The sequence below is a fragment of the Acanthochromis polyacanthus genome, chromosome 3 (assembly GCF_021347895.1).
Source record: "Acanthochromis polyacanthus isolate Apoly-LR-REF ecotype Palm Island chromosome 3, KAUST_Apoly_ChrSc, whole genome shotgun sequence".
Taxonomy (NCBI): domain Eukaryota; kingdom Metazoa; phylum Chordata; class Actinopteri; family Pomacentridae; genus Acanthochromis; species Acanthochromis polyacanthus.
Genome location: NC_067115.1, coordinates 27,315,151 through 27,321,841, shown reverse-complemented (window position 1 = coordinate 27,321,841; position 6,691 = coordinate 27,315,151). Strand labels below are relative to the sequence as shown.

The following is a 6,691-nucleotide window of genomic DNA, read 5'->3' as shown; positions in this document are numbered from 1 at the left end:
GAAGACACTGAGCTGCTCAGGTGTTCCTGATAACACCAAGCAGCTACCTGGACAGCCAATAGGAACACAGCTTACTGGAAGTCCAGAGGGCTGGCTTAGTGAAGTAAATTTAGTTTAAAGTTGAAGCAGAAAGTTAACAGAGAAGGTTGAAAACCACCTTCTGATACCTGAAATCTCTGAGTTTTCACACACAGAACGCCTGAACATGTCAAACTGGTTCCATAGTAGAACCTTCTTTGTAAAAACGTCACAGTATGGTGTGTTGCTCAAAAACATTATGACCCAGCTGGTCGCCGAGGAGGGACACAAAAACAGGACAAACACTGGCTTCCAGAGGGTTAGGAGGCTATTTATTTGAAAGAGTAAGTTTACAACAACACAACATGTGAGCAGAAAAATCACAGTCTGTCTTTAGTTCAGCTGAAAATATTAGTTTTTGTATTTTTTATTGGCCAGATTTTTCAGGAGGTAGATGAAGAATAATTAAAGCTCTCATGTAGAAGTCCAACTTATTTTGGATCCTTGCGGAGAGTTTAATCTTAGAGTTTGTAAAGCTGTTGAGTTTTTAGAGTCACATGGATTGTTTTGACAATAACCGAGTTCTGAAATAAAATTACAGTTGTGGATTTCTGTCATTTAGTCTGGACTAAACAAATAACAGCAGCATAAATCTCAAACGTCATTATGAGGAGTCTGGATTGAGGTTTCTCACCTGATAATGATCAAAATATGAAATTTAGGTTGGTTTAAAGGAATATTCCACCTTAAATCTTTGAATGTGGACCTAAAAGGTTGGTTTCAGGAAGTATTCCACCTACAAGGTCCTCACACATCCACCTTAAAGGAACATTCCACCAAAAATCCCTGGACATGCACCTAAAATGTTGGTGTCAGAATTATTTTTATAGATAAATTATAGCCATAGACAGCACATCAAATTCAAGTTACAACTGTAGTGAAGAACACTTCCAAAGAACGAGGGGGACAGCAATGTATTTGTGTATGACGTGATAACCTGTGTCTGTACCGGCTGAAAATGTCCTGGAAAAGTCCTGGAAAATAATTTCAAGGGAAGAGTGGGAACCCTGTTTAAGGATTTATATCTGTACTTCCTTAAAATGGAGTGTTTTTGTGTTATGGCCACATTTACTTCAGTAAAATATCTCAATGCTTGCTCAATATCTGACAAAGAAACAGTCAAATTTCTGAAAGTATGGAAAGAATTTTGGCAATATGATTCCATTTCATCCAAGATTAACCTCCAAAGACCCGAGCTGAAATGCTGATGTGTATGTGGCTTTGTTCTTTTGTTTATCACTGTGTTTTGCTCTATACAAATATAACATGTGCACAAACATGTGTGCCTGTGTACATTACAACGCTGTGCACGAGTTTGATTCACTTCAGATGCTTGGATTATTATTCATCACCTGGTTCCGTCATGGAATCATCTGACTGATCCCAAATCCATTCTGCAGTTTGGAACAACAACCTCCAGCATCCAATCAGAGTCAAACAATAATCTTCAGTCACACGACAAACGAGGAGTCCTGCAGCAGATGGTTTGACTCCCACAGAGTTCTGATCTCAGCTTCATGTCGTCATTCATGGATTACATGAAGAGACAGAAGAAACTGTGGCAACTTTTCCAACATGTTTAGAACAACATCAGGGCACCTTGAGGAGAGCTGGGCAACAGGTGCTACATTCAAAAATTTTGGGGTCACCCAGAGAATTTCATTTTTTCCATGAAAACTCCCACTTTTATTCATGTGCTAACATAACTGCACAAGGGTTTTCTAATCATCAATTAGCCCTTTAGCACCGTTAGCTAATTAGCGCTCTGGTCTGGGTCTGGGATCTTTCTGCATGGAGTTTGCATGTTCTCTCTGTGGGTGGGTTTTCTCCAGGTTCTCCAACTTCCTCCCACAGTCCAAACACATGCGGAGGATAATTAGTGATTCTAAATTGTCTGTAGGTGTGAATGTTTGTCTCTATATGTAGCCCTGTGACAGACTGGTGACCTGTCCACGTGTCTGCTATCTTCACCCTAAGTCAGCTGGGACTGACTGCAGCCCCCCATGACCCTAATGAGGCCTAACTGGTGTAAAGATAATGGATGAATATTATTGTATTCTGTAGTTGAAGTTTTTAGCCTCCTCTAGATGTCAGGGGTCACGAGGTCAGTGCATCAAGCTATTTTTACTCCTTCAAGTCTTTTGCTCTTAAAACAAGTGAAATCTAACAGTAAAGAGAAAGTATTTTAACGTTCTTTGTTGGAAATGTGTTGCTTTAAAGTAGAGCTTGAAATATTAAGTTAGTTTATTTTAATTCAGTGCAGAAATCTAGATTTTTCTGTAATTTCAAGACAATAATTTTGCAAAAAATGTGTATTCCTAAGATTGTTTTTTAGTGTTCGAAAAAAAAGTGACTTAATAATGGCGAATATTTTTTTCTACAATCAAATGGCTAAAAAATGAACACAACATTTTTTCAAGTTCAGTTTTTTGTCTTAGTAAACACAGGATAGATTCACCTCAACAAGAACAGTCTGAGAAAACAAATACATCCATATTGTGAGTAGAGGTTGAGATTCAAGATAACTGCATCTAGTTTGACAGCAGTAGGAGGAGCATCTTTATTTGAGCTATTGCCATGAACTAGATGAGAAGATGTTTAACATTCATTTATTTATTTACTTTTATTTAGCCAGGAAGTCCTACTGAGATCAGTAGTTTCTTTAGCAAGGTAGCAGCTATACAAAAATAAAAATTATAGAAAACAGATTCATGATGCACAAATAAACAACAATAAAACAGATTGACAGCTATTCAAAGACAGCCACCTCTCAAGAAAAACATAGATATTCCTCCTTCACTGTATTCTTTAAGATATTCTTAAACTCATTAATAGATATAAATGTTTCTAGTATAGGAGTTTTTTTTTAAAATTAATTTGCATTTCTCATACTTTTGGATTTAGCAAAGTTTACCAGGGGGAAAGGTTCTCTGCAAAGACAAAAAATAAAAAATAAAAATCCACCTACCAGCACTAAAAGGTCACTCATCAAACCTTAATCTTGTATGTGAACTGTACAAAGGACAATTTTCTCTTTATTTTGACAGGGAACCGCTCATCATATAACACAACCACCCATGAAACTGAGTCTTTTTGTTTGTTTTTACAGTTAAAATGAACATTTAACCTGCATGTTTTGAACAGAGTCACACTAACTGTGTCCCCGTTTCCAATTTTAAAGCTCGGCAAAACAAAAATACAGCTTCATGTTTACTGTCCACACATGAGAGGTGTCACTCTTCTCCTCTCACCCTCTTCCAGAGAGTGCGTATTTCCCTAAACGTGTTACTCTTCCTTCCTTTAAGGGGCCACAAACCAAAAAAAGAGAGAAGAAGTTGGAAAACTGAATTCTAAACGCTGATTTGTTCTATCGGTGTCTGGAAAAAGCTCCCGTCTGATCTTTGCACCCTTTGCACCAAAGTCAGGCTTAGCTAAGCTTCTCAGAGGACAACAGCAAATCTCCTGGTGTAGTGTGCTGGTGTTGCCTCCGAGTGTGTGTGTTGTGTGTGTGTGTGTGTGTTAATGCATTGGGAGCCAAGCCAAAGAAATACACAAGCTGTGAGAAATCCAACAGTTAGCGCTGGTTGGTAATCAAAGTGTTCCAGTGGCATCGGATCTCCGCCAGCTCACCTCAGGACGGTCGTCTGATCTACAGCACCGAGAGACAAGAGGCTGGGGGGGGGGGGTGAGGCAGAGAGACAGAAGAAGAGAGTAGAGAGAAAGACAACCAGTAAGTCTGAGAAAAGTGGGGGTGCTGTGGGGGGAAAAGGGATGAAGATCATTCCCACAACAGATAGCACTATCTCACAGGGTTTAAAGGGCCCCCTTTCTGTACTCCCCCCCCCCACTACCCACCCCACCTCCTCCCTCCTCCTCCCTCCCCTCTCTCACCAATAATGCCAAAACTTGGCAGCCAACCCAGCACATGAGCAACAGTTTTCCCATCAGAGAGGAGAGAGGCAGCCATCCTACTGCCTTGGCACCGGCGACGTCTGAAGAATGACGGGCACTGTAAGACGAGAGCAGACATGAATGGAGTCTGTTGGGGAGAAAAAACAGCACTTATCAATGCCTTTTGATTGTCTGAGAGCGATTCTGGTGAGAGCAGATCACTGAGCTGACACGGAGCGGTAAAAAAAAAAAAAAGTGACAAGGCTTGATCTGACGCCGTCTGGAGACAAGCAGATGACGCTAAAAAGCAACAGAAAATGAACAGATAGAAGTTTCTAGGTGGATTTTGTGCTTGTTGCTCAGGCAGGACAGAAAAATTGCACAAAATCTCACAACTGAGCGGCTGCAGGAGGATTTTACTGTCTCTGCCCCCTGCCAAGGGATGAGGGCTTCACCTTTTTGCACTTGGCACAACCCTCAGTGTGCTCACCAGCAATGCCATCAGATTATGCAAATCCATGGAGATGTTCTATTCAACACTACCACCGTTTAAAGCTAAGATATTGGAGCCAAAAATGAATAGAGCGATAAAGGAGGCAGTGTTTTAAAGGAGGGTCAAAGACATCTCCGACATAAATGGAAACATAATGAAGACTGTACAAAATATCCCACTGTGGACCATCATTTTAGTCACGCCCTCGCTTTTCTTGCTCTTTGTCTTGTTTTGTGCTGTTTTTCTCGTGTACAGCACCATCACCGCGACCACAGGCGAACAGAGGAATATGGAGCAGCATGGGAACAGCCCAATAAGCCCAATAAGCGTGCAGCAGATAGAAAAGGGGCTCAGAGTTAAAGAGACACACAAAAAAAACAACAAACAAAAAGAAACAAAGTTGGATGAAACTCTTTGTTATTCATGGGAAAAAAGGAGCAGGCTTGTTAACTTGCACAATTAAGGCATCATTTGCCAAGAGAAAGTGCAGTTCTTTGTTTTTGGGGGACAAAAGGCTGAGAGAGAGCGTTTTAGATGAGCGCTGTGTGCTTCGTGAGGGTGGGTTTGGTTATCTGGTGTGCCACAACAAGGGGCACTTTTGTCACGAGCACAGACAGTGTGACATCGGAAAGTGCTCGAGATAAAACAGGTAATTTTGCATGGTAGCTAGACAAAGAGCGCCATACATTCCAGTTCCTGTGTGAGTCCATGAAGGGAGTTATGTGTTAAAGACGAGGCAAATATAACACCATGTGAGTAATTTCACCAGACGTGTCCAATGGAGTGGCATCATTTATAATTTGAGGCCTTTTTGTTAAAGATTAATAGCATTAAGTTAAACAACGTCAATAAATTATTCATATTTGAAAGAATATGTAAATGGAAAGAAACCTTAATAAAGATATTTGACTGATTCTGCACCAGGGAGTGCTTAAGGACGGAGAGATTTACATTTTTCTTGGAACAATTGACATCACCGTGACTCTTTATATTTTTTTGCTCAACTTTGATTCCAGTTTGTCCTCAGTGATTTCACACATACAGATGAAAATAAAATAAAAACTTTCAATTCAAGGCTTCTGAAATTTCAGTAGCTGTTTATGATTAATTCTGGTTTCCCTTAAAGGATCAGACATGGCACTCACAGATGACCCAAAAAAAAGAACACAAAAAGAAAACAAAAAGAATAAAGAAAGCAAAAACAGAAACTTATTTCTTCTTGATTAAATTCATGAATAATTATTAAAGGCACATTGTTATTTAAACAATTCCTAATGTTTAATCTTTGTGTTGTCTTAGGGTCAAAAGTGACCCAGCCACTGTGTTTAATAGCAGAGAAAATTACCAAAATTATATTTTTTCAACTTGACATTCCATGACTTTTCTTAAAGTGACCCCAGACCTAGAAAAAAGAAAAACATTGTCTCTATTATAGCATCTGTAATTTTATTTTATTCTTGTTATTGGAATGCATCTATGTAAGCCTTAGATGCATAAATGAGGTGAGGTTGTTTTCTTGCAATATCTTTGTAAAGAAAAGTTTTTATCACTTCATTTTGCAGCTATTCCTCAAAAACGTGCTTTTGATATCACTGCATTTCAATTTTTAAGATACCTTTCATACTTTTAAAGAAGACGTAACATTTCTATTACAACGCCAAGCTCTTTATCACTGATAATATCATACAAGAGGTGATGCAGGCACAAACTTGGAGGAAAATAGTATATATCAAGAAAATGGATGTTGATGTTCTTCTATTGCTGTTTTGTGTAATATTCTTCTTTTTCAATCATCAAAATGTTCAAAATCTGTTATCAAGTGGAAAATAAACATGTTTCAAACATGGAATCATTCTTGTGTGGACCAAAATATCATACAAACAATGATACAAATGATACAAAAATAGATGAGTTTGATGGATTTTGTCAGTGTCTAAAATGATTCTAAGTGGATGCAAAAAGGTCACATTTACATTTAAAATAAAGAGATGCAGTTATTTGTAGTTATGTGTTTCCTTAAATTTGAGGTACGTTTTTTTTTCTCTGTAGTCCCTCAAAATTGTGCAGACACTCTGCATGGTTTGCACAATACTGACAGAAACTTTCGTTGGTAGAAGTTGCAGGACTCCAACTTGCAATACAGAATTATCGCCTTACAGTGTTTTAACTCTTACTCAGGTAAAGTAAAAGCAGCACTGATTTTACTTCCTCAAGATGTGCAGATTAAAC

The 6,691-nt window shown here is 38.7% G+C and overlaps 1 long non-coding RNA gene across 1 annotated transcript in view; it reads right to left on the bottom strand.

Moving 5' to 3' along the window:
- Positions 1-328: 328 nt before the first annotated feature.
- Positions 329-6,691, bottom strand: part of LOC110961038 (uncharacterized) — a 28,017-nt gene continuing 21,654 nt past the window's right edge. The window contains exons 4-5 of the long non-coding RNA XR_002596342.2: positions 3,970-4,087; positions 329-3,750 (exon numbers count right to left, since the gene is read on the bottom strand). This is a non-coding gene — a long non-coding RNA (uncharacterized LOC110961038). The remainder of the gene's footprint in view (positions 3,751-3,969; positions 4,088-6,691) is intronic.